Here is a 25,343-nt window from a genome sequence, read left to right as displayed (position 1 = left end):
GAATGAAATCTAAACTTTTAAGACTCCTTGTAGTAACCCAGGCTGACTACCCTTAGCGGGATTCCAATCTTTCGTATGCGTCGAAAGAAACTAAGGAGGCAATTATGCGGAATACTAAAAGAAAGAATTCGTCGTAATCTCTACATTCGAACAATTAAGAATTGTTTTATAAGGTTGAAGTCTATTTATTGAGCCTGATAAAAACCATATTGTAAGGTTACGCTCTCTCCTTTGAGCAGCTGTAAATAGAATTGGAATGTCGAAGTTGAGGCAATGAGCTTGAAGGGTACCTTTTAAAAGCAAGCATCATGGAGTTTGCCACTCTGTGTCGTCCAGGAAGAATATTTTCAGTAGTCTCGTCCTGCCAATTACAGCGGTGCAATTGTACTCGCGCGAGTGTGTAGTTGTCCCAGTAAAGCCCGATGGGGTAAAGACCGAAGTAGGAAACCGCTTTTATTAAATGATGTATTCAGAGTTTAGAAAGCTCGCTCTGCCGGTCGCGAAGCCTATAGATGCAAAACCAGCGACGACCAAGTCAACCATCTCCGCAAAAAGGCTCCGCAGCACGTGGCTCAAACATAGTGTGCACTGGCCCCCCCGCACCACACCGATCGCTTTCAAGATATCCCGGTCGCGAAGAACAAGTGACCACTTCATTAGCGGAGCCGAACGTCAGTCTCCGGGATTGGCCGTCGTCCGTCACGTGAACGCGAGTCACCATCTCTGGCTGCTGTTTCAGAGCGCAGTCCGGGCGCTTCGCAGCGCTCCCTCCGACTCCGACCGGCGGTCGATGGTCGATGCAGCCGACGCAGCGGACTGGCTGGCACGAGCGCGTGCGCAGCGGCGTTCCTCGGCGTCCAACATGGCGATCGCGGGCAGCGGACGACCTTCGGACGGCGCCCTCCGTTGCTGCGCGCGTGCCAGGCCGGCACAGTGACGTCCTAGGCGCTCTTGCCGAGTTCCCGCGGACCCCGATCCCGGTCCGCCCCGGGCAGGCCTCGACCGTGCGGGGCGGCTCCGAACGAGGCCGCCGGCCGCGATGCCCAAGGCGGCTCAGCAGCGCACGGCGCCTCGGCGCTGGACCGCCGTCGCCGACGCCTGGGCCGGCCCTCCGCCGCGGTCGTCGTCGTCGCCAGGGCACAGCCGGGATTACCGCGGCCGTCGCTTCTAGGGTGAGTCGAGGACCGCGGCAGGTCAAGGTAGAGACCCATGGCTCGCCGCGCTGCAAGGTGCGGATGACCTTCCGGGAATCCTTTCGGGGTGGTTGAACGGTGGCCACGCATAGAGCTCTACGGTCCGCGGGTTGCTTGTGACCGCGGAAAGTTTTTTTTTTTTTGTTTTTTTTGTTACAGCTCCTGGTTTTAAAGACGGCTTCCCGTTGTCGCCTCCTTTACGTGACCTGAAGGCAAAGAGCAAGCCGGTGAGGATGTTTTATGAAAGTTCGAGACTTGACGAGGTACTCTAAGAGAATGACGTTGCAGTATTGTTATTTCACCGTGGAATACAAATGCGCCTGAGCTTGTAATTTCAAAATGAATAAAAAACGACTGCAACAAGAACTTGGTAGTGAGAGTGCTTTGAATTATTTGGCGTTCGCGGCAAGAAAGATTCTGCCTTTACGCGTCTAAGGTTTCAGCTTACGAGCTCTTGCACAATTGGGACCAATATGTCGAAAAGCACTGCGCTATGCCGGTGTTTGCATTGTGGGCTACTATAAGTAGAGCTATAGAGTTTGCGAGGTATACCGCTGTGTTATTCCATTCGATAACGCATCGGCGCTGCGATCGATCGTGGAGTCTCTATTAGTTATTCATTCAGCTACCTACTTAGCTATGCTTTGTGTCTTTGTGTTACACACTTCGTCATAGACGAACCGTTCAAGGATGCCATAATGATCGAAAAAATCTACTCCGAAACAAGCAAGAAATTCGTTGCTTCTTAAAACTCTACGCATTGTCAGTTTCGTTTTTATTACTAATACTCTTCTAACTTTGTATCACTATTCATGTTCAAATTTATTTTTGCGTGAAATAGATGGCGTAACCATTGCGTCATAAATGCATCATGACCTCATTTATCAACACGTTTCCCCGTTGCAGTACTTAAGGTAGAGTCATCTATGATCCATAGGCGCCACTTAAGAGCGAAAATATTGTCTAACAGCTAATAAAAACCTGCATTCGAGGCTTCTGCAACTACCGTTTGACATTCTAAGACTAACGCAGTTGAGGATGTCCCGAAAGAGGCTGCGAAAGAGAAGACTTTGAAAGCCATGTCTTGTTTTTACTGCTTTGGCGCTGCAGGGGCGAGGGAATATTTTTTCGGGTATCCAGAGTAGATGCTAGGGAAGCCAGGGGGGGGGGGGGGGAGGGAGGGAGCCGTTGTCACTCCCCTTCCTTGGGATCCTACGGGAAAATGACCGGGACCTATGCTCGAAATTCCAGAGCTTGAAACAACTCGTGAAACATATATATGCGCCTTTATAAAGACCGTTGAAGAAAAAAATGCGGATGCCTCCCTTTATTTTAGGACATGCGGACAACTATGTCCGCTGCAAATAGAGAAAACTAGCAGTTATTATTTGCAGTAATACGACATGCACGGAAACTCTCCTTGTTAATGTTGCAGATGATTGCTTTCAGTATAACGCAGATGTAAGGTTATATCATCCTCTATAAGATTTCACCGCCCTAACACAGCGAGAAAGCTCTTGCTTGAAATGCTGCCTTCTACCAGGAAACAGTGAACATTTATCTATAAGGCTATACTTTATAAATCAATGCGTAAGAAATCAATGTGCCAACTTGTTAATAAGAAACACGTGCACTCACTGAGTTATTAGGGTGTTTAATGCGACATCGCTTTGAGATAGCCTTGCCGTCAAAAACACCACAAGGGTCTGGCAGTTATAATGATGGCATTCATCTATCTGCGGAGTGTGCGCCTTCTGCTGGGTGTTGTACAGCTCAAGTGATATAAGGACGCTGAGTGCTAATAGTAAGGCTGGTGATATTCTGTTTTCTAAACTTTGTTAGGTGATTCCACCTAAACATCTACAAGGCTCTGCTGATTATTTTTTCTTTCTGTTTTGGTGGAGTTGTTTTGCGCTGCGGTGAAATGCCCAATTTGATAAGGGAGCTAGATGGTTGATTACAGACTTAACAAGCCAAAAAGAGAAGTACAACAAAGATTACACAGCAGTTGCTTCTATTAAATGTTTTTAAAAGAAAAGCCACTGTTGTACTATTTGTAAACAAAGGGTTTATAATTTTCCAGTTCGTTTAGTTAACCCGTCAAGGAGGGACAGACATAAATCATTAGCATACTTTAGAATCCTTCGATAAGACTCATCTTCCTTACTAGATTTCATATGCATCACGTATTTTATTTTGATTCTGTTCTACATGCTTTGTGGTTGTTTGCAGTATTGAAGTGAATTTCTTTTCACAAGGCTTTGCAACTGCGAGTTCGCCCTGTGCTGGTGTAACGTAACTCCGCGTTAAAATAACCTTTACTTCCTTTGATACTACGTACGCCCACCTTTACGATTCCATTCGGTTTCTTCCAGACAGTCCAAACGCTTTCCTGCAACGTTATTTGTGAATAGCAGTGTAGGAATGCAGTGTAGGACCTCAATAATGATCTTGATTTTACCTTTCTTCTGAAGCTATAAGAGAAAAACTCCAAACGGGCTCCTAATTAGTTTCTTTTATATATATAATTGATGTTCCTTGTGGCACAAGAGTTTTGAAAGTGGAGTTTCATGCAATGAAGCAACCAGTAAAAATCAAATGAACACAAAACTGAGCGCGGCTCAGTATTACGAAGAGAGACCAAAATCGAGAAGACAGATTTAAAGAGTGAAATTTGGGAAAAGTATCGAGGTTTTTACCACATAACTATTCAAGGTTGCTGACTTGTACCAGCAAGAACACTTTGGTGTTATTAATGCCCTCTACCGATGATCCAGGAGAGGCACGTGACACGTCCCCAGAGTTTTCTTAGGCACTCTATAAAGTGACAGAAAGAAGAAACAACACTCCCATATAATTCCCTGACCTCAGGGACCACTAATATAAGTGAATTTCTTAGCGCAGGGTGGAAGAGGGGTGGGGAGGGTAAAAACAAAATTCCTGAGAAATCAATGAAAAGCTTTCGCGGGGCAGCGTAAGGAACCGGAAGCGAGAAAACCGGAAATTACTAGCCTGAACTCCAACAATGGAAGCATTTTTCATTTCGGTTTAGAAAGATGGCATATTACGGAAAAAAAATATAGGCCAAAACGAACCGAGAACCTCGACTACAATGAGCATATTATGCCCCGAACAACAAAAGGCTACGAGATAGGGGAAAGTGACTTTGATCTGAAAGTTCAATATATGATAGTATTATGACGCATATCTTATTGGTACCCACAATTAATTAAAATATTTTAGACTCCTTCGATAAGACTCAACTTACACTCGGTCAAATGCAATACAAATCAGATAACCAATTTATAATAATAATAATAATAATAATCTTTATTTTTCGGGTGCCCTGAGACGGCCGAGCGGCCTTCTCTTAGGTACACCAACAATTTAAAACATTAAACGAATTAACAATTATAAATTAGTGAGCTTACTTACCGTGACGGTTATTTTCTCATCTAATGTCCGCCATGCCCGGTAAGTACACGGTGAAAACTAGATCCGTGCAATTATGACCCCTTTAAAACCGTGTGCTCGAATTAAAATTAATCGCGCCGTATATATTTGTAGCATCCAAGCGCTAGGCAGCCTCATGACTGGCGCGGCAAGTCACGCAAAGGTCACAGGAAAACGTTTGCTGTTTTCAAAACGAAACTATCTTTATCACCAAAATAAATAAACAAAAAATAAACGAATTAGCTTGTCGGAAATGACCGCCCATTACCAACACCGCCTCTGCCAATCTCCGAGCGCCAGAATCATCGCTCCGTCTTTTGGGGCCAACGTCACCCTGAAGACCACCTAGAGGGGGGGGGGGGGGGGGGGGGGGGGGGGGCTGGTTTTGCAGCGTTTAAGCGCTAGGGTACCTCATGTCTGGCGCGAATAGTCACGCAGAGGTGACGCAAAGGTCCATATGGCGCTCAAGCGAAAGACTGGCCAAAGGCTCTGAGACGGACACGAGCTCGGCCCGAACAGCTCAAGACCTGCGGTGACCATCTTGGCAGCAGGACGGTCATTTCGGACGAGGTCCTTCCTTTATTATTTTTTTATTGTGGTGATAAAGATTGTTTGGTTTTTAAAGCAGTAAACGGTCTTCCTGTCATCCACATGTCAACGCGGTGAATCCAATAGCTGGCAAAGCGCGGGCGAGCGATTTTGGTTTCTTGGGATGGCACTTATTTTAGAGAGGTGATCAGCACCAAGCATCGGAAATATTCGACATGATATATGAGTTTAGACGTTTCGAAGTGCAGTTCAAGAATAAATTCCACTTCTCTGGAGAAATGAATCACCTTGAATATGCCACAGGCAGCTTCATGCCGGAAAAACGCGGAAGAGATCGACTATAAGGTATCTTGACAGAAAGAAAGTATTCAAATGAAACAAAAAAGTCCAGAGATGGCAAAATTACTTTCAAGCAGTAATTCAATTACATTGCTAATTATGCTGATAAAACAAAAAATTTAAATAAATTCATTACGAATTACCGCAGACTAAAAGTTATCACATTACATTACAATCCCTTTTTAAAAGTAATGAAACTAATTAGACATTACTTTTCTATACCTTCAGGCAGCAATTCCTACTCATTTTATTTACAGTATATGTACCAAAACTCAGATTCTCTTTATTACATTGCGAGAGCCTTATGCGCCACAAAGTGAACAATACTGAGCAGTCGTTTTGCTGGCGCAAACGACATAATTGTTAAACATGATGAACTATAGCTTTTTCTTTAGATGTGATTCAAAAAAAGCCGACAGACCGGTTTCGCTCTTCATTCAATTGAGAAGGTTCCTAATGATATGTTTCCGTCTTCTCGATTGAGAAGAAGTTATAATCTGTGTCAGTATGTGAAGTCGGGCAATCGGAGCTCGTTCATACAAGGAGTCGTCACGTGAAACGTTTCCCTTCCGCCTCGGACGCAATCTAATCGAGCGCTAGTTGACGTATTTCCGGTCATTCCTCTCAAGTAGTCTTTTTCCCAAACACCCGAAGAGCCCAAGTTATTGCGCATTGTCACACAAGAAGCTGGATATTTGCTAGGCAGAAGCGTCGCCAGTTGAGGAAAGGGACGGCGCGAGCTTCCTAAAATGTGTACTTCCAAACAAGCGGGTGGCGATATCTGCTTCGTAGGCTTACCGCCGAATTAACAAACTTGACTCCAGTTGAGGCACCTCTCCACTTCCTCAAGAAAGGCTTGAGGGCCGGCGCTGGCCACTCGCGACGCCGGATAGGCGGCCTAGGCTGCTTATCCGTCCGCGCGATTGGCCACCGCTGACCCTCGTGCCTTCCCAGAGAAAGTGGAGGGGCGCCTCAACTAGAGTGAAATTTATGAATCGGCGGTTATTCCGAATAAATTTCCGAAGGAATGGCAGCAAGGCATACCGCGAGCGGCATGGCTGGCCGCAGCTCTCATTCGCTTAGCTCGATTATCGTCTTTTTCGACTACAAAAAGCACCTTTACTTAACAAGGCCAAGGATGAGCACGTAAAGGGCCTTGAGAAACATTTGGGATTAACTATTTATTCCGGTTTTATGTTGTTCACAATAGTTCAAGCTCTATTTGGGATTAACTACTTATTCCGGTCGTATGTTGTTCACAGTAGTTGAAGCTCACGGTTTGACATTGATTGACAAAAGAGCAAGAAGCCTGGAAATCTGTTTGTCCTGTCTTCTAAGGTTTTAAAATTTGTTTACCTCACTGGTGATGTGCCCTTCACCTTGTAGCCTATCAGCCATTCATCTCTAAGCTGACAGTGGGGTGGAAGCCACGTCTTCGCTGGAATAGTCACGTAACTACACACTCGCCACGTTACCATGCACGCTCTCGTCCATGCCCGTGCGCAGCTAGAGAAACGGGTCAGGTGATCAAAGAAAGGTAGTTGATTGGTTCTGGAAGGCTCGTAGCTCCCAGCGCACTAGCTGTTAGCTTAGGGATGAACGAAGCAGAGTATCGTGATGACGTGACTCCGTGAATCGGTGTTGCCTGCAATTCGTGAGCCGTTGCCTTCCAGCGAAGTCTTTACACGTAAGCGTCTCCTTCATCTTTCCAGCCCGCCTTTGTGCGTCTGTCAAGTACATCGTACGAGGCTTTGCGCTCAGATGACCGTCGTTTATTCGCTCTGATGTATCTTTCACGACGTTTCACCATGAAAAACATTTTGTTTCTATTTGTAAAGCTCGCAAATGAACTTTCTTTTTTATTTGGGACAAAAGTAATTTTAGAAGCAATGAGTATTTTTCTCAAACTTACGGCCTGAAAATACTTCACTACATTACTAAGTCACCAGCCTAGAAAAGTAATTATTTGCATTACTCATTACCACAAAAAGTAATTTAATTTCTGTAACCTCATTACAGTAATGTCATTACTGCCATGTCTGCAAACAACCGTGCACAAAGTGCTCTTGGGCATAGAAAATGCATTGCTTAATTATAAGCACTCATTAAAAAGACGCAAGCAAAGTACTGTAAGCGCATTAAGAGCCCATGCTAGAGCATCACCGCAGTTTCGCGTGGCATACTTTAGTGTTTTCGATGACCTCCTCTCGAGAATCACTGATCAAGGCGTACCTTTGTTATTGCAAAGTCTCACTTGAAAAGCACTTTACGTTGTAAAGATTGCCTCGGTAGTGCGATAAGACAATCTAACTCGACGCATCAGTCTCAATCTTTTTTTTTTTTGCTGGTGTTTGTTTGTTTCAGATTTTCCGCGCAGCCTTAAGAGGCCAATCCCATAACCGAATACACATATTATTCTTCCGGCAGCAGAGTCGTTACTTGTTCCCGTCGGCAGCCCGGCGGAAATGAAACAATGTTATCCCCCCAGCCCGCAGACGTTGCAAGAACGCTTTGTGCCGTTTCCATGTAACTGACGGTCAATAAACAATCCTGTCTTTGAACAGCCGGTACAGGTGCAGCGTGACGACTACGACAAGTACAACTGTTAACTTCTGATCCAGTGCATCACAGCATGACGTCCACCCTGGAGTCCATGTCGACTGAATTCATATCAATTGAGCAGCAGGCCATGACGACACTATGTTCTGTTTTACGTTCTGTCAGAGTCAACCGCAGATGCCCTCATATTTGTTTTTAAATAGTCGTGAGCCTTGCCGATGTTCTCCTCTCCAACTCACAAAAAAGGGTGGCAACGGCTCAATTTCAAACGCACAATGCTATTGACATCTACAGGGTGTCACAAAAGAAAATTTACACTGTCTTTTTTACCGCAAAAATAAACTAGGCATCGCCGAACGCTCATTCTCCGCCCAAAGGTAGAACTAGAGGTCACAACCAGATGGCAAATTTTCCGCCCGATCCGATAACTTAATCAAAAGTTATAAGTGATTTTCTGAAAATTTCAATGGGAAAATGGAGCCCATTTTTGCCCGTTTTCGGTTTCTACTGCCATAGAGCCCCATGTGTTTGAAAAGTCTGCCGGCCGCCATTTTCCCGTTGAAATTTTCAGAAAATCACTTATAACTTTTGATTAAGATATCGGATCGGGCTGAAAATCTGCCATCTGGTTGTGACCTCTAGCTCTATTTTTGGGCGGAGAATGAGCGTTCGGCGATGCCTAGTTTATTTTTGCGGTAAAAAAGACCGTGTAAATTTTCTTTTGTGACACCCTGTACATCCCCAGCTAAACTTTCTTGCGAAGTAGGTGATATGATGCGGAGTTACGTAGTGCTCGAATGATGTTTTCGCGAACATACATTGGCATGGTATTACTGAAATACGAGTACGTTGACACCTAGTGATCTAGACCAGTAACGCATAAAATACACCGCTTGTGAACGACGGGGGCGGTTGCATTAGGGCAAGTGGTGTGAAGAAATGCGAACAACTAAAGTTAAAGAAAAAGTTTATCGTCAGGATTACTGTGATTTTTGAGAGCCTGATAAAAACAATGCTCTTTTCTGTTATTTATGATGCTCCGAACGGAGGCAAAACTCGACGACATTGTGAATATCATGATGAGTTCCTTTTATTTCAGTTTGTTTAGACAACAAATTTTGTGTGCAGAAAAAGTCCCAATGATCTAACAAGGCCTCGATGCTGCAATAAAACAAAAATATAACTATTCATAAATGCCAACGTCCCAACAACACAGATTGGAAAATGCCCTGACAAAGTACATTATTCACGTAATCAAACCAGTATTTGCAAAATAAAAAATCGGAACGGCAGTACAGTTGTACCAAAATATGCGTACACTTTTTATTTATTTTCTTTTTCTCTATATTCGCTTTCGCCCATGCTGCTTTTAAACGATGCTTGTACTCGCTGAGTGAAATGCTACATGCGATGAGTGTGCGAATATGATCGCACTTGATAAGGGGATTTGGAATTTGATATGCTAGTGTTTGAGCGTTATACCGTCATATCCCGGTAGATGCCCCACCCCCAAAGATAATCCACCCCTATTTTTGGCAGGTTTTGCTATTTCTCAGAAACACGGAAATATAGCCCCCTTGTAGTAATTGTAGGCCCTGGTCAATGGCGACCTAGGAAGCAATGGTGTTACTTAGCCACGGCGACAGATAAGCGAACATTGCCGACAGGTGAGGACAGTTACAAAATGTAAAACTAGCATTTTGTTTTTCATTTTTTATTGCAGGCTGAAAGTTATCTTATTCCTTATCTTCACACAATTTGCTTTCGCTTTTAGGTGGGCTATCTCTAGGAAAATTACGGTAATGGCGGTTGGGTAACGCAATAATATTTCCTTTGATTATCTATACATTATTAAGACAACTTTCTGCTGCATTTCTTTTACCGTAGCAACCCCGAGGTAGATTGTGCGTACAACCGAAATCTTATTAAGTGAAAAAGTCAGCTATACTAACACCATGCCCCTGTAAACCGCTCACGCAGATCGCGCCAATTCTACATCCTGACGTAAACGTTTGTCCAAAATTCTAAAAAAAAAAAACTTTTGTTTTTTTTTTAATATGGGGGAAGGGGGGGCAGGGGGTTGCTCCTTGTTTTGTTTAAATATTCGTTACTGCTCGATTCAGGCCTTTCGGAGTATTGGAAATATTTAACGCCATGTTTTGATATAGTTATGTGTAAATTTGAACATTTCGAATGCACCGGGTGTGAAGTTCAGCGCAGATTTGTCGGCTCTGAATGCAACCCTCGGACTGGCCTTCCATTTCCTCGTACATCCAAAGTGCAACGACATAAACCTGACGGTCAATCATCATTGCATATATAGTTGCTTTAGATTAGCCACATTACGCCACCCACGCACTTCCAACCCAACGCTTACATCCTAACACGTAATGCCTGCGTTCGCGTATCATGGTCATACACAAATCGAATGAGATGAGAAAAGATCAACTTTACTACTGCCTATATGAGCGAGAGAAGCGAAAGCCCCCCAAGACGGAATCAAAAGTGCGACGGTCGTGTGGCCTTTCCAAAAGTCAACGCGGCGAGACTTGGGCCATTCAGCCATGATTGTTTTATGAGCAGCAGGGTTCTCTCAGCGGACGAAACCGCCGAACCCTCTTAGCTGAAGGTTAATGGGCACTTCAGTGCAACGCCCGCCACCCTCCGTTTCGGCGGCGTCAGCACTTCCCGCTGTCTGACCGCGACCGTGGCAAGGCGCTTGCGATCGTCTGGAAAGACGCTTTATGTCTCTCAACTGGGAAACTCTACCCAAAAGAACTAATCGGGAAGAAGCCCCCACCGCAGGTCGGGAATTCTTTCCCGATTAGTTTCCTTCCTTTCCCATAGGTTAACTATGGGGAAGAACGAAGTCATATAGCTCGGAAAATATTATCGAGAGGATGAAAAAAGACCTTCCCATCATCAGAGTACTAACTATTGATTTTTTAATAAATGCGATATCAAATACGATAGCATTTCATTCGCCAGCCTCCCGTGATGATTTGGCTCTGTTGCAGGAAACTATTGCGCATGCGCGAGAGAGCGGTAAGTTGAAAAGACACAACATAGCTCTAAGAGTACCTCAAGCGGAAGCGCACACAGGACACCAACATTGTAAGCCAGAAGCTCAACCGTGGTGTCAGTGGAGAGGTTTGTGAAGTGGTGTGTCATTACTTGTGACAACATTTTGTCCGCCAACCGACACCGCGGAACCGCGGAATCTGACTTTTGATCATGCTCACGAGGGCTCGTGCAGCAGAGGCGCAAACGAACGCAAAAAGCATTGTGCGTAGATAACACAACAGAGTGCGCACTTTCAAAAGCGGTCATAGAACAGTGGTGGAGCCACAGGAGCTTGCGGTCTCGAGCAACACGCGCGCGTCCTGCTGGCGGCGAGAGGAACCACGCGAGGCGAGCGCCGGCCGGTCGAGAGATTAGCGGCTATCAATATACAGCTATCCGGCCTCGGTGCCTTTGATAGGACTGACCTATTCTAACTAATTCGGGAATAGCTCAGCGCTATCGAACATAGCAAGGCCGGATAGCCGGATGTTGATAGCCGCTAATAGAGAGCTTTCGTTGACCGTTTTCCCACCTCCGCTACGCTCTCCGGAACGAAGACGCCTCTACTGCGCATGCGCGGCGCTAGCCTTGCTCCCAGAGACCCGCCGGATCTCGGAGGGGGTTGCGGGGAACGTTGATGAACAGCGGAAACCATATACGAAAACACCCAAATCTCACAACCGGCCGGCGGTTCCGTGGTTCCTCTCGTTTCAAGCATGATGCGCGCGTGTAGCTGGAGATCACACGATCCTGTGGCTTAGTTAGATCTTTCCACCACTTTACGTAGTACTCATGGCATATATACATGAAATACGTAGCTGGGACTGAGCGGTATATGTGGACAGGAGGGGGACATCTTGAGCCTGAGTGTTACTTGTGACAATTGTGGAGTAATGTTGTTAACGACAAAAGGAGGTAATCCCTGAAAATGCAAAGCATTTTAATATACCTTGTACATAAAGATATGAAAGGAACATTAAAAAAATTATGAAAGGGAAAATAAATTTATCGATTATGCAATGCGAGGCACTGGGGAAATATAATAGATATAAAGTTGTCAGGAGATGTAGGGAGGACTAATAATGTCCGGGCTACCTTTTGGCAATGGGGTGCTTTGCGTGAAATCAGAGGTTCAATCAGAATTGGAAATTCGAAAAAGGTTCATGAGCAAATCGTCATTGGGAGCGTGCGGAAACACACCACGTATGAGGGTACCGGGGGACAGGGGCTGACCGTCCTTTGAGAGGAAAGCAACAATAAGTAAATTGATATTTTAAGGGAGGTTAACTGAAATGGACAAGCGATTACAATACAAGCAATACAAGCAGTTATACATGAAAACATTTAAACACAAATTGGAGGAACCGAGTTCGAAAGCAATAAAGTAATTAGTTGTTAGTTGTTTATACAACGCCAGGTTAGTCTGCCAGCAACATGGCTGCATTGTTACCTACTGTAGAAGAAAAATTTAACCAGGGCAGTACGACCGGGGTCTTTAACGTGCATCACACATTAGTGATACACGACTGCACGCCGGTACGATGTTCATCCAGATCGAAACGCGCATAGGTGGGGAACCGAGTTCGGAAGCTACACAAGAGTTATTGGGCTAAGGAGACCAGTTTAGTAGAAAAGAAAGTAAAAGTCAATACGTGTTGTCAGTGGCGTACACTCTTGTTTTTCAGTGTGTGTGTGTGTATGTAGGGGGGGGGCAAACTAGACCCCGCCCCTCCCCCCCCCCCCCCCCTAGGGCCGGAGGGCGGTGCCCTTGGTATCCCTTGGGCTCCGCCGGACAGTGTTTCTTCTGCCCAGTGGTGGCTGTTTCGGGGGGGGATGGGGGGGGGGCATAACACACGCCTTGCCCCCCACCCCCCCCTCTGAGAACTGGGGAGCAAGCGCCGACTTGCCCCCCCCCCCCCCCCCCCCCCCCGGATGGTCCGCCCATGCATGTTGTTGGAAAGGAAAGAGGAAGCCAACACATGTCGGTAATGTGACTGTACCCCCCTCGCCTGTGCGTTGCTATGGACGAAATACACTCCACTAAAATTTTTAATTTTAAAGTAAATGTGATAGAAAAAAATGCAAGAAAAGTCACTTTTAGCAATGTATAAACACCAATTTAACTTCGCCTTCAAATTTTGTGCGAAAATTGGCGTCACGGGACCTGATGTCAGGTGACCCATACACCAATCCATTTTCCCCGCGAAATTTGGCGGAAAGGTCTGTCACATGGCCTAAACATCTTCAGTTTCCCAGGTCAATTGGTCAATGTAACATATAGAGGGTGTCCCCCAAAAAACACTTACAGGGTTTTTTTTTGTTTTCTTTGGTCGCTGTCAACTTTTATCTGGCATTCGTTAGTTATAAATTCCCATTTTATCACCATAATTTCTGATCGCCGGCAGTGTTGCACGCGGGATTGGGTTTTTAACATTTCTTTTGATCTGCCATGGCCGCCCTCTGCGGGGGCGATCCCAGGCAGTGTTTGTCTTTTATCTTAGTTAATAACAACCCCAAATTTATTCGTAATCCTGCCCAGAGTGTCGAACCAGAATTGAATCGAACCGAAAACCGGAACGGAACCGTTGTTTTAAGCCGAAGCGGAACTGAACCGAACCGAAACATTCGCCGCCATCTTAAAACTAAGCCGGCACTGAACCGGAAAGAAATATAAAGGTAACCGGCTCAAAGCACTTCGCAGTCGTTCTTTTTTTCTTTTTTTGGCGATACAAAATGAATATTCGAGAATAAAAAATGACAGATGTATTTCAATGTATTGATCCAATCCTCATGTACAGAATTGCAATGTATGAAAAAAGTCGGGTTTTCGCGGGGCTTTTGTATTGGCACTATATTGAATCATGTGTCATGTGCCCATTTCACGTCATGGAGTCAAGACATACTGTCAAGTAATGTCACGTCGCGTGGCCCAGTGACATCACATGACGTCGTCACGTGACTCATTGCGTCAAGTAAAGTTAAACTCAGGATATCACCAGATTTATTACCGTTGTTGACACCATGCATGACGTCACATGACATCACGACTTCGCACCGCGAGTCACGTGGCACCGCGACGTACTCGATTGTCATGAGTCCGAGTCGAGTACTCGAGTTCACGATTATCAGCATCACCGAACATTCAGGTAATGGCTCGTGTTCAATCGGTAACGAGAATAGCCGAACTCTAACAATGTCTGAAACTCAGCCCATGCTCTATACTTTTCTTATCCCAGCGCATCACTACGATGAACAACGACAGTATATAATTAACGTCAGATCACGTGGCAGTTTGTTTTAATTGCGAGTTAATGAGGAGAGAGCTATTCTTACTTGTCCCATTGGACGAAAAAACGGCGTCGTTGTGCTCGAAAGATGGCCATAAAATGCGTCATCAAGCACACGCCGCTCAAACGTACGCTCAAGGACGACGCCGTCCTTGGCGCCGTTCTTGAGGTCGTCCTAGAGGTTGTCCTCTAGGCATCGTCGTCGTCTTAGACATCGTCTGCTAAGCGTCGTTCTTGACGTCGTCCTAACGTGGTCCTTGCGGTCGTCCCAGAGGGTATTCCAAATGTTGTCCTAGACGTCGTTCTTAACGTAATCCTACAGGTCCTCCTAGACATCGTCCTCTAGGCGTCATTCTTAAAATCATCCTATAGGTTGTCCTAGAAGCAGTCTTGTACACGTTACTAAAAAAAGTAATCGATTACAATTACTATTACTCGGCTAAAAAGCATTCGATTAGATTACCTGATTACTCGACCGCAAAAGTAATTGGACATTACTTAAAGAAGTAATCGTTACTTTTCCGATAACTTTATTGTGTGAAGACACATCTTTAGCGCTCATAACAATGAACTACTTTCAACCTATATTTCACATTTGCACAAGTATTGAAAAAGAAAAACTGTCTCCCTCTTCGTGGTCGTTGCACCTTCACAATGCGGACACAAGCATAGAATTTGTTTGAAGACGTCTAATGATTTGGGCGTCCGCCAGTGTGTGTGTGTGTGTGTGAGCGACAACCCTTGAGCAAGGGTTGTCGCTCAAAGTTTGCGTCGCTCATTTTATTATTCATATGTGGATGAGCTCGCATGTTATACAAAAGAGCAGTAGCTCCAGGATTTGAAACGGATCATGGGTAGTATCCATTAGCGGAAGAGATCGCCCCGACCACTTCTCAACTCGAAACTTTGCTTGTCACAAAGACCACGTAGGGGAAATGGGAAATATTTCAACTGCCTTCGTTATATTTTGCATCCGCTTTAGGCATTCTTCGCTTCTGGTTCTCCTACGGGCTGCGAGTAGGTACCCTAAGCAGGATTTTTTTTTTATTTCTGCGTGTGTGTGCGTGAGGGGGCTAGTTTGAACGAAGGACTCACAAAGCTACATTCTGCTTCCTCAAACTTCGCCCTGAATGGCCTTTGTCACGCACTGTGGCTTCCCGGGGGCTTCCCACTCCCAGTCCCAGCTCGAAAAAAAACAAAAAAAAACGGACATTCCAGAGAAAGTGTACATAGAAAGAGATTGACACCGTTTGCTACAGCTCCGCAAAAATCTTCCTTTTTTTCCGTTCGAAAAAAAAAAGCAAATTTTATTTTTGTCATTTCATAAAAAAAGATGTGTGGCCGGGGGGGGGGGGGGGGGGGGGGGGGGTCCTGTGGACAACTTGTAACGGTTACAAGTAATTTGATTACTTGTAGTGCGTACGGTACAAGTCTGCCTAGAAGTCCTAGACGTCGTCCTCAACGTCGTCCTAGACGTCGTCCTTCAGGTCGTCCGAGAGGTCGTCCTAAACTCTTTTACGTGTAGAAACATTACTCGAAAACATTTGTTCCGCGGTACTTCCTACATATAAGCAGTCTTAAGCGCCCTTCTGTAAATTTTATTCTTGTGCGTCTGCCATTGCGTGAAAAAAAAAACAACTAATCGGTGTATTTGTCAGTTATAAACGTCAGGGATTAGTTTTTGGTGGTATTTACTGGAGGTACAAAAATTGTTGAATGAGTTATTTTACATGTACTCCTTCCTCACTGAGGCGTTCAAACTTGTTTCCGTCGTCGCCGAACTGTCCCAGAACGCTGTCCCGGAAAAGGGAAAGATTGCAGGGACAAAATGGCGTTACATAGGACTGCAAGTGTGTACGAGAGGGATACCTGAAAAGAAAGATCCTAGTAGCCTCAGAGGGGACAGCCGAACGTTGGCCGCCGCTATAAATCTCGCAGGAGTGTCGTTCTCAATTTTTTTCTCAAGGCTTCAACCGCCCTGTATTTTGTTCGCTAACTAAAAGCAGTGGTCGATTTCTGTTAAGAAGTGACACAAATGTAATTGTCGAATTAACACCCTAACCGAACGAGGGAGTTCCTCAGTGGGGGAAAAAATACCTGTAGGCGCAACAACAAAAAAATAATAAAAGTGGGGAAGCGGGATGTAGTCTTGTGTTGTAAAGGTTCCTCTGCCCCGCATCTTCGGCACAGACCAGGAAGCTACAAACCTAAAAACTACTTTTTTTGCACAAAAAAACAAACCATATCAGAAAGCGAGTTTCGTGGTGCCAGACGCTCGTGCTGTTGCTCACGACGCTGCACCAAACAAAAATACTTTGGGTATCTGAACTACATGACTCGAACTCAGCGCGAACCTTCTGCGACGTGCATTTTTCACCGCCAAATTTGATTTCCTCGGCAAGAGCAAATCGCAATGGCCACCAGCATATATATAGTGCGATGACGACACCTGTAAACCATATTAAACAGTTCAGTTTCCTAATGTTCTCAATTTAGTGGTTCAAACCGGTTCGAACCGGTTTGAACAGTCATTCTTGCTCCCCGGAACTAAACCGGAACTGAACCTAAAGCCGTGAACACGAGCCCGAACCCCAACAGAACCGATCAAAATTTCGGTTCGACACTCTGACCCTGCCTTTTGCATGTAAAATAAAAAAAAAAAAAAATATATATATATATATATATATTTTTTTTTTTTTTTTTTTTGCTTATTAACGACAAAAAGCCAAGTGAATTTAAGATCGCGGCGTTCTCTTGTTGTTTTTTCGCATCAGGAGACGTTGGGAAAATGGTTTGTTTTGTGACTTTCATCCGAGTTTTGCCAAATACACGGCTCACCTCTGAAACAGTCGACTGTAGTAACACACCAGAAGATATAGTAAGCCCCAAAAAATCCCGGCTATTGTGGCAATTTGTTCGGAACTGACTAAAGCGTCAGCCATCGTTTTAAGAGACTTACATTCTACAGAGTCTTAACCTCGAACAGAATATGTCTCGTGGCCTCAGATTGCCTAGCATTTGGAGACTGCCAGGAGTTTTATTTTTTTACAAATTCAGTGAAGATTAATGAGCGCACACAGTATAGGAAGGCGAGAAAGCTATACCACCATCCAAATGTAATGGCCTTGCTTTGACTGATGCGACTCCTAAAACGCTGGCCATTCATATCCCCGCACAGCGAACCATGTTACAATATCCTCTGATCCAGGCCCTGCGTGAGTAGCTATTCCGCTGTTTCAAATGTCCGCTTAGTATTCGGAAGAAACAAAAATCTAAGTATAGCAAAGTGACATTTTAATGGTCTTTATACCGGAAGGATGATAAAGGAAGCCACTTTGACTGCGAATTTCCACAAATCCCGACCTTTATTTTGCAATAAAAAACGGTGTGCCCACAGGCAGGCTTCCTCTAACTTAGTGTCTACTGCGGTGAAGCAGTGCATTAGTAGTATGTTTCATTATGAGAGACCTTGAAGATGCCCCTTACTCTGGTGAGCTAATTGTCACGTTAACAAATATTTCGCTATGTCTTTATAAAACGTAGTAACACAGTGCTTAGAAAATAAGTAAGATTGAATGACCCACAGTCGTAATCACCGCAACATGAAAGCATGATTTCAGACTAGGCAAGGTCTGCTTTCCTCGTGAAATCAAAATAGATGCAGCATTTTCGTACGTGGCCTTGTTGACGGTAGAAATACGTACATAGATGCCGATACCTTAGCTTTAGATTAGCATCGATAGTACAAAAGGGTTTCGAACCACTCAGCCTAAAGGCTCGTTCACACTTAGTTCACACAAACCCATTTTCTTAATTTATGTTACGAAAAGTCACCGGGAAATATGTCCTTCGTATTAAACGTGGCTACCAATTGAAGGAGATAGCCGGGCACGCGACATTGGAGACGCGAATGTTTCGGTGACGACGAGCTATAGGGCTGTGAGTTACCGCTACAACCAAGTGCACAAGGCTCGTCGTAACGTAACTTAAGGAGTTGAGCTCGGTTCAACTTTTCACTCAGCACCGTTTTCTTACGTTACGTCTAAGTCACCGAAACATTCGTCTCTCGAATGTTGCGTTCCAGGCTATCTCTTTGAATGGTAGCCACGCTTAATACGAAGCACAGATTTCCCGGTGACTTTCCGTAACGTAACGTAAGAAAACAAGTCTGTGTGAGTGAGCCTTAAAGGAGCGGTGCAACGATATTCAATTGGAATGTGTTTCACTTTGCACGAGCTTACTGGCACTAGTGGGACTCAATGATACTCGCACGGAACGCCACTGACCAAGAAACCCCTTTGTTGCGGTGTAATTTTAAGGTCAAAAACGATCATTTTCATTCAATCTTTCCTTTCCAAAATTTGATGACGTAACGTGGGGATCGCAGTACACCCCAATGACAATATTTGAATGCGGCTCATTGATTGGACCCGAGCATTGCGTGGGCACTCGATTTGGGCTCGTGATAATTACTAGCTCGACAAGCATTCGGGTAGTGGCCCTTGTCCAATCGTTGCAACGACGATAATAGCCGAGCCGTAACAATGTCTGGAACTCAGCGCCTGTCCTGTGCTTTGCCAACCCCAGCCCGTTGCTATGATCCACATAGGCGGCATATAATCGGCTCCAGATCACGTGGCCGCTTGTTCTGGCTGCGAGTTGAGGGAATGAACGCTGCTCGTTTTTCTTTGATTTTCTGGGACTTCTATTGCGTGGGGTGAAAAACGAACGCGTGTTTCATAGGTCATTAACGCCGGGGATCCGTTCTGATCGGTATTTTCGCAAAGTACAAAAATCGTTGCATCGCCCCTTTAACCCATCTCTCGCAACAAAATGAGCCGTAGACCGTAGTCCTCTCTTTTTATCGAGGCGCGCTCATTCGAATCGACTAGTCTCCTATAACTGAAAGGTAACGCAAGAGCCCATTTGGCTAAATATCAAATGACGACGCATTCGAAACAAACAAAACAAAAATAACTCACGCGTAGAGCGACGGAATAAGTATTTCGGGAAACTGGGGCATCGTCATAACGCGCTGTTTGTTTTTCAGAAGAGCGCACGTTGCTCAGCTTTATAGCCCCCGCAGCGCGAAGGGTCTTATGGCTCCTTCGGCGTACCGGACCCCCCTCTGACGGCTTCTTGAAGAGAACGTTTGTTTTCTTTGTTTCCTACGTATATTATCGGTGATCTTTGCTTTTTGCGCTGTCCTTTGTTATTCACATCGCGTTCCTTTCTGCGTGGGAAGACAGCTCTTTGTGATGCGCCGCGCCTATCGCACGTAACGGTACTTTTACTGCGTTCAGTTTCTCTTTTCTTTCTTGGCGTCAATCTTACTGCTGCGGTACCGAAAGCATCAGTGAACGGGTTGGAGTGAACAGCATGCAGTATTTTCTTCTCAATCAACGCAGCATCCTGAGAGCCCTTTCACACGATGGGGGTCCACAGGTCACCCGTATTTTCACGGGGACGTCGTGTGTGTGTCAATCTTTAACCCCTTAAACAACGAGACTCGTTGCCACTCAGAATGAAGACCACGTCCTGTACTCACGCGAAGCGAAAGCAGAGCGGATTCATGCAAATGTATTTTACTTTTTTTATCGTGTGTAGCGCATTGAAAACTATGGCCTTCACTGAGCCGTTTTGGGAACTTCTCTGCTAGTCTTTCGGCCCTAAGTTACATGGGTAAGAAGCGTGCTTGGTATCGTGACTGACAAAACGATCTTATTTTGTGTAGCGCTCGCAAATAAAACAGTTCGCAGTAGTTCATTTCGGCGTTTTAGGAACCTGAAAGACTAACAGAAGCAGGTTTTTTCTCAATGCTTTCATTAAAATTATTCTCGCTGTGAACGCAATTAAAACTCCCTTCAGCTAGTTACTTTGCGTACCATTGTTAATTTTTATCAATACGATTTTTTTTTTCTGTTTGCAGTACTGCTTGATATTGGTCATAAACACCGAACGTTTTGAAATGAAATTATGAAAGCTGCACTAGTATGTAAAGTAAGCTCGATCACTCTATTTCATTCCACGAATTGATTAACACCCAATCGATATGAGTTTTTCTTCTAATGCTTTCAGCCAAAGTAATAAGACAAGCCCGATGCCGAAATTACTACGCAACCATAATCAAAAATACCGCTTCGTGAACTGGAAAAATAATAATTGAAGTGACTGTGACTGCATTTTGTACACATGGAGGCGTCGTGCACTTTGTCTCGGCAAATTAGCGTTGTGACCTAAGGGTCAGCGTCAAACACAATATTCTTTCACCCAAGTTGATGCGCCACATAAGAACTTTCAACCATGTTGTGACCACACCTTTTTGGGGTGTAAAAAAGAAAGTAAAAATTTCTGAATGACTGCGAAAAGCTAGGTATTTCACCAAGGCCGAAGCTCAGACAGTAATAAGCTAATTCTAAAATGCTCACCAATTAGTTTTTTTTCCTTCTCAAAACCAGGTTTTCTAACGCCTTGAGTGCATTCAGTTTAGCGCCGATTATGCGACCGGTGTATTTGATCCGGATGACTTGACGTGTGCACTTATTTTTTTTATTTCCTTAAATGTATAAGACACTCTTTTCATGTTCAAACACACTCTCCTCGAGTCAAAAACTCAACCGGCCTCTTAATCACCGTAAAATTAATTTGAATAGCCTTTTTTTATATCTTCTTTTGTATGTACATTGGTACGTTTCCCTGTTTTAAATCTCTGCAGTTGCATGCTGCCTCGGTTTAAGTTTGGAAAGGTACTCTTCACCTCCATTTCCCTTTTTCTCATCTAATAATTTCGAAGAACGTGCCTACAATTTTTTTTTTCCCCGTGAGTATCTAGAATGAGGCAACATCGCCAAGCGTTAAAATGAAGCGCATCTTCCATCCACGTGGCTGCGACGACAATGTCCATCGTAACATGACTACCTAACCTATATTCCTGTTACCGGCGGTACTCTACTGGATTATTTAATTCATCAAAAAGTTAACTAAATTACTTAATTTATTGGATTTGGCTTGAATCGTCTATCTCCCTGCCAACGCTACGTGTAATTCTCAGCTCTCGTGTTCTTTCTGGACCAAGTGCATTCAAAACGGTCTTGTCTGATAGTGTACCACCCTCGCCATAGGTTTTCTCAATCTCCCTAATCTACAGTTGAGATAACCAACCTAATACCTTTTTCTATGAGTTTTTCGATAATCCTTTGTACACGCATAGAAGCACAAATAGTTTTTATTTGTTTTCTACATAAATACATCGAAGCTCTCAACGACCAAACCGTTATCCACCCTCTCTCTCTTGCTCTCTCTCTTTCTCTCTCTCTCTCTCTCGTCTTTTTATCGCCTTACTCAACATCATCTGTGGCACCTTGCTAACCAAGTCATGGACTCTTCTTCTACGTATCATGAGTCTGCATTCACCTGCCGGAATTTTAAGTTGTCAGGACCTCCTGTCAGACTTATCTTCCATCCGCTGAGATTCTCTACATTCATGTTTGTCTTAAGATTAGCAGAAAATGTATTAGAACAACGATGCAGTGGATTAAAATATCGGTACGCACATTTAAAATCACTTATATCATTGTTTTATCAAACCACGTTTCGATTGCGAAATGAAGCCTTCTTTCTCTCCTCGGAGAATCATTTGTTCCAACAACTGCTTTGCAAATCGTGCGAAAATGTGAAAAAAAAGGTTTTGTTCTTTTTGTCTAGGGCTAAAGTAAATCTTTTAGAAATCTCTGAATAGGTTTCTCACTCCTCTGAATTGTTTTCGCATGCCTCTATCACATACATTGAGAGAAGCAGATTAGTACAGAGGTTAACATACAGCCCACGAATGGTACTCGGAAAAGAACAGACCGTGCACTCTGAAGTTCGAATCTTTCCGGTATAGTCGCAGCTCACCAAGAATGTTCAAAGTGTGCACTAAAAACAATCATCGGTATAGAGTTTCATGTTACCAGGTCGTCTTTGAAAGAATCGCTCCAAACCTGACTGAAAGAATGCCCATTGCGAAGTAGTATTAAGACTCCTATATTAAGAGTTTTTAGTGGAATAATAAAATTAGGTATGGCCGATAAATTAAACCCGCAGGGAAATCTACGTCCGCTCCAACTGTCAGGAGCGGAGACTTTATTACTTAAAAAACCTTTTTTTACTTTATATGGGTTTCGCTAAAGCGACTTACTAGTGTTCTTCCGCTGCTCCTGAATCAAGACGTTAAAATACTGCACATTCAGACTATCTGCGTCGGCGTGGCGCGACAACTTGTTCTAAGCGGTCCCTTTCTCTTTAGATTCAGCATTCCACGGGTGGTGCTTACCACCGTTCCCAATGCCTCCCCCTGCTAATGCTTCCTTGTTGATGCGGGCCCAGGTCCAATGCAATTAGCTGGAAGAAAGAGCAGAGCCGATTCAATCAGAGCGCTTCTCTCCGCGAACGTGTGTCCCCTCCCAGAGCAACTTTGTTCCAAGCGAAGCACCAGAGCAGCCGATCGGAACGTATTCGCTCTGAGGTACTCTGGGCCTCTGTAGCTCTCTGTGAGTTTTAATTAAGCCTTGGCAGAATTTGATTAAAATAACATTCATTGCAGTTCTTTTTCTTTATTTCTATTTTTTTTTTCTTTTATAGTGGAATGGGAGGTTCCTTGTTGGATTCACAAAACATCACGACCACACAGATGTGACCACCAGAATGTAAATGCCGTCTTATCCTCTTGAAGTTCCTGAGCCGTTACCAAAGCTCAGTTCTGAACAGAGCTCTTTTCAAGCTTGCTGTAGCACACCGTTCCTGTGTAAGCTAATTAACTACTGTCCACAATTTAATTTAAATTTAATTTAAATTTGATTTAAATTTAATTTAAAATCCACAATATAAATATCCACAACAAGTTGACGGTTTCAAGTTCAAGCTATGCGTTTTCAAACACTATACTTGTAGTGACCCACATCCAGACTGAAAAGATAAGACGCTCCTGGCGTACACGGCAAGGCAAAGCCCAACACGAAGGACGGCCTTCAGGACTAAAGGAACATTGACCAGCAAAACCGAAAAATTTATGTTGGCATGCTGCCTGCAACGAAGGCTAACTTTATTCCTCAGAGACGGGAACTGCCTGGTCATGCATTGATGTTTAACGTCTTATTATTCACTCTTCTTGAAATTGTACCTACCTCGGTATATATATTTATGAGACTACGCCTTTTGTGACTGGATGGCTTAAAAATGGATGAGTCATCTGCTTTAGGTAAGAAAAAAGTGAACGTTACCAAAACATATTGCCAGGTACCACTTCATATAAAACGAAATTCAAGAGCTCGAGCACATCACGGACGCCTAGAACGTGCCCCTTTATCCTCTCATCCTAGATTGGATTCAGCCATCTGCATATCGGACACGTCTCATTATTCTTCGTACTCTGAGATTCTCTTCTAGATTAGCTCTACTTTGAGATTTATCCTCAATTTCTGAGTATGGGCTGAAGTTGCACCAGCGATGAGTCGAGGACCGTCTTCTCTAAATTGAATTGGCGATTCTTGGAAATTTGAGCGTCTATAAGTGGAAATTGTTCAGAATTATACTATGTCTTTATTAGTTAATACAAATAAATTTATTTTAGACCCAGAGTAAAAATTAGGCGTAAGGGGACAGGGGAAAAAGTTGCAATAATGCAGCATGGCAGGGCCCCTGCCCCCTACACATTTTGTCAACTTGGCGGGCAGAAAATGTAAGAAAATATGGCAACAGGAATGGACCTTTCCGAATATATGTGGCACCCCCAATGTCTGCTTGATGCGTTGTGACGTTCCGATGTGCGGCACGTGAGATTATCCAGATATAGAAGAAGAGGTTGACGTTGGTTTAGCATTTTATGATCTTAGAACTAAGAGAAGTCCGAGGGAAAACCAAACAGAATATGTGATGAGCTCCTTTGGTATTCCCTTTATTTTTTGTGCGTTCTGAGCTCCCATTGGTATTTCTTTTTTTTAGATTAGTGGTGCCGCTTTCAGGATATACGAAGTGTTAGAGTCGGCACGAGCGTACCTCTGAAGAGTCCCGGAATTCCCCCCGCCGCGACATCTCCTAAGATTTTCCGGAAAGGTATATTAAGAAAAGTTATATTTAAGACATAACAAACACTTATAGGTAAACAAATTAGTACAACGCCTTTTTCTTTGTAAGCTCATTGTAAACACCCTACCTGTCTAAAAAGTTCAATAGTTTGGGTTGTTTTTACTGAACTATCTGTAGTCCGTAGTTTTTTCTAAGACGTGGCACTCTCCAGGACCCGGCGCTGCGTACTTCGTATGCAATACCTTTCCGGTTAGGCTAGCAGTTTCTTGCAACTGACTACTTGTAAATTTAAGAGATGCCAAACACATTGTAGCAAGTTTATAATAGTAATTTTTTTAATTAATTTCCACCTTCGGAAGAATGGTTGATTGTGCGAGTAATATTAAGCATTGTCTTAGACGCGAATGTTATTTTGGCGCAGCAAAAACTATTTATGCTTGTACAAGTTGTAGTTCCCCATACTTGGTGACAATAAGGTACCCGATAACTGAATATTGTATTATGAGTTAAGATTTTTACATTCGCTAGCAGCAAATCCTAATATTTAAACAAAATGCCTATGGTTTTCGCGAGTATTAGAGCAAGATGTTTAATAGGAGCGTCCCATAACATGTGCTCCTGGAATACCACACATATAATGTTTTCACACTAGTTATAACTTCAATATTAATCTAACAGTGACATTACACATTCTATTGTTGGTATGAATATAATTGATTTACTTCTATTTTCATTTATTTTTAAATAATTTGAAACAATCCATGAACTAAGTTTTTCTAAGCAGTTATTTGCCTCGACAATTACCCTATTCATATGATATCCTCAGAAAGAAAAT

At 43.9% G+C, this 25,343-nt stretch overlaps 1 protein-coding gene across 1 annotated transcript in view; it reads left to right on the top strand.

Moving 5' to 3' along the window:
- The first annotated feature begins 753 nt into the window (after positions 1 to 753).
- LOC8036209 (probable G-protein coupled receptor 158) overlaps positions 754 to 25,343 on the top strand; it is a 229,250-nt gene continuing 204,660 nt past the window's right edge. The window contains exon 1 of the mRNA XM_029991980.4: positions 754 to 1,172. The gene's annotated coding sequence lies outside the window, so the exon portion shown is untranslated. The remainder of the gene's footprint in view (positions 1,173 to 25,343) is intronic.

Source organism: Ixodes scapularis, unplaced genomic scaffold (assembly GCF_016920785.2).
Source record: "Ixodes scapularis isolate PalLabHiFi unplaced genomic scaffold, ASM1692078v2 PGA_scaffold0__279_contigs__length_252992795, whole genome shotgun sequence".
Lineage (NCBI taxonomy): Eukaryota > Metazoa > Arthropoda > Arachnida > Ixodida > Ixodidae > Ixodes > Ixodes scapularis.
The sequence above is the reverse complement of the archived record's forward strand: the minus strand, read 5'-3'. Positions and strand labels throughout refer to the sequence as shown.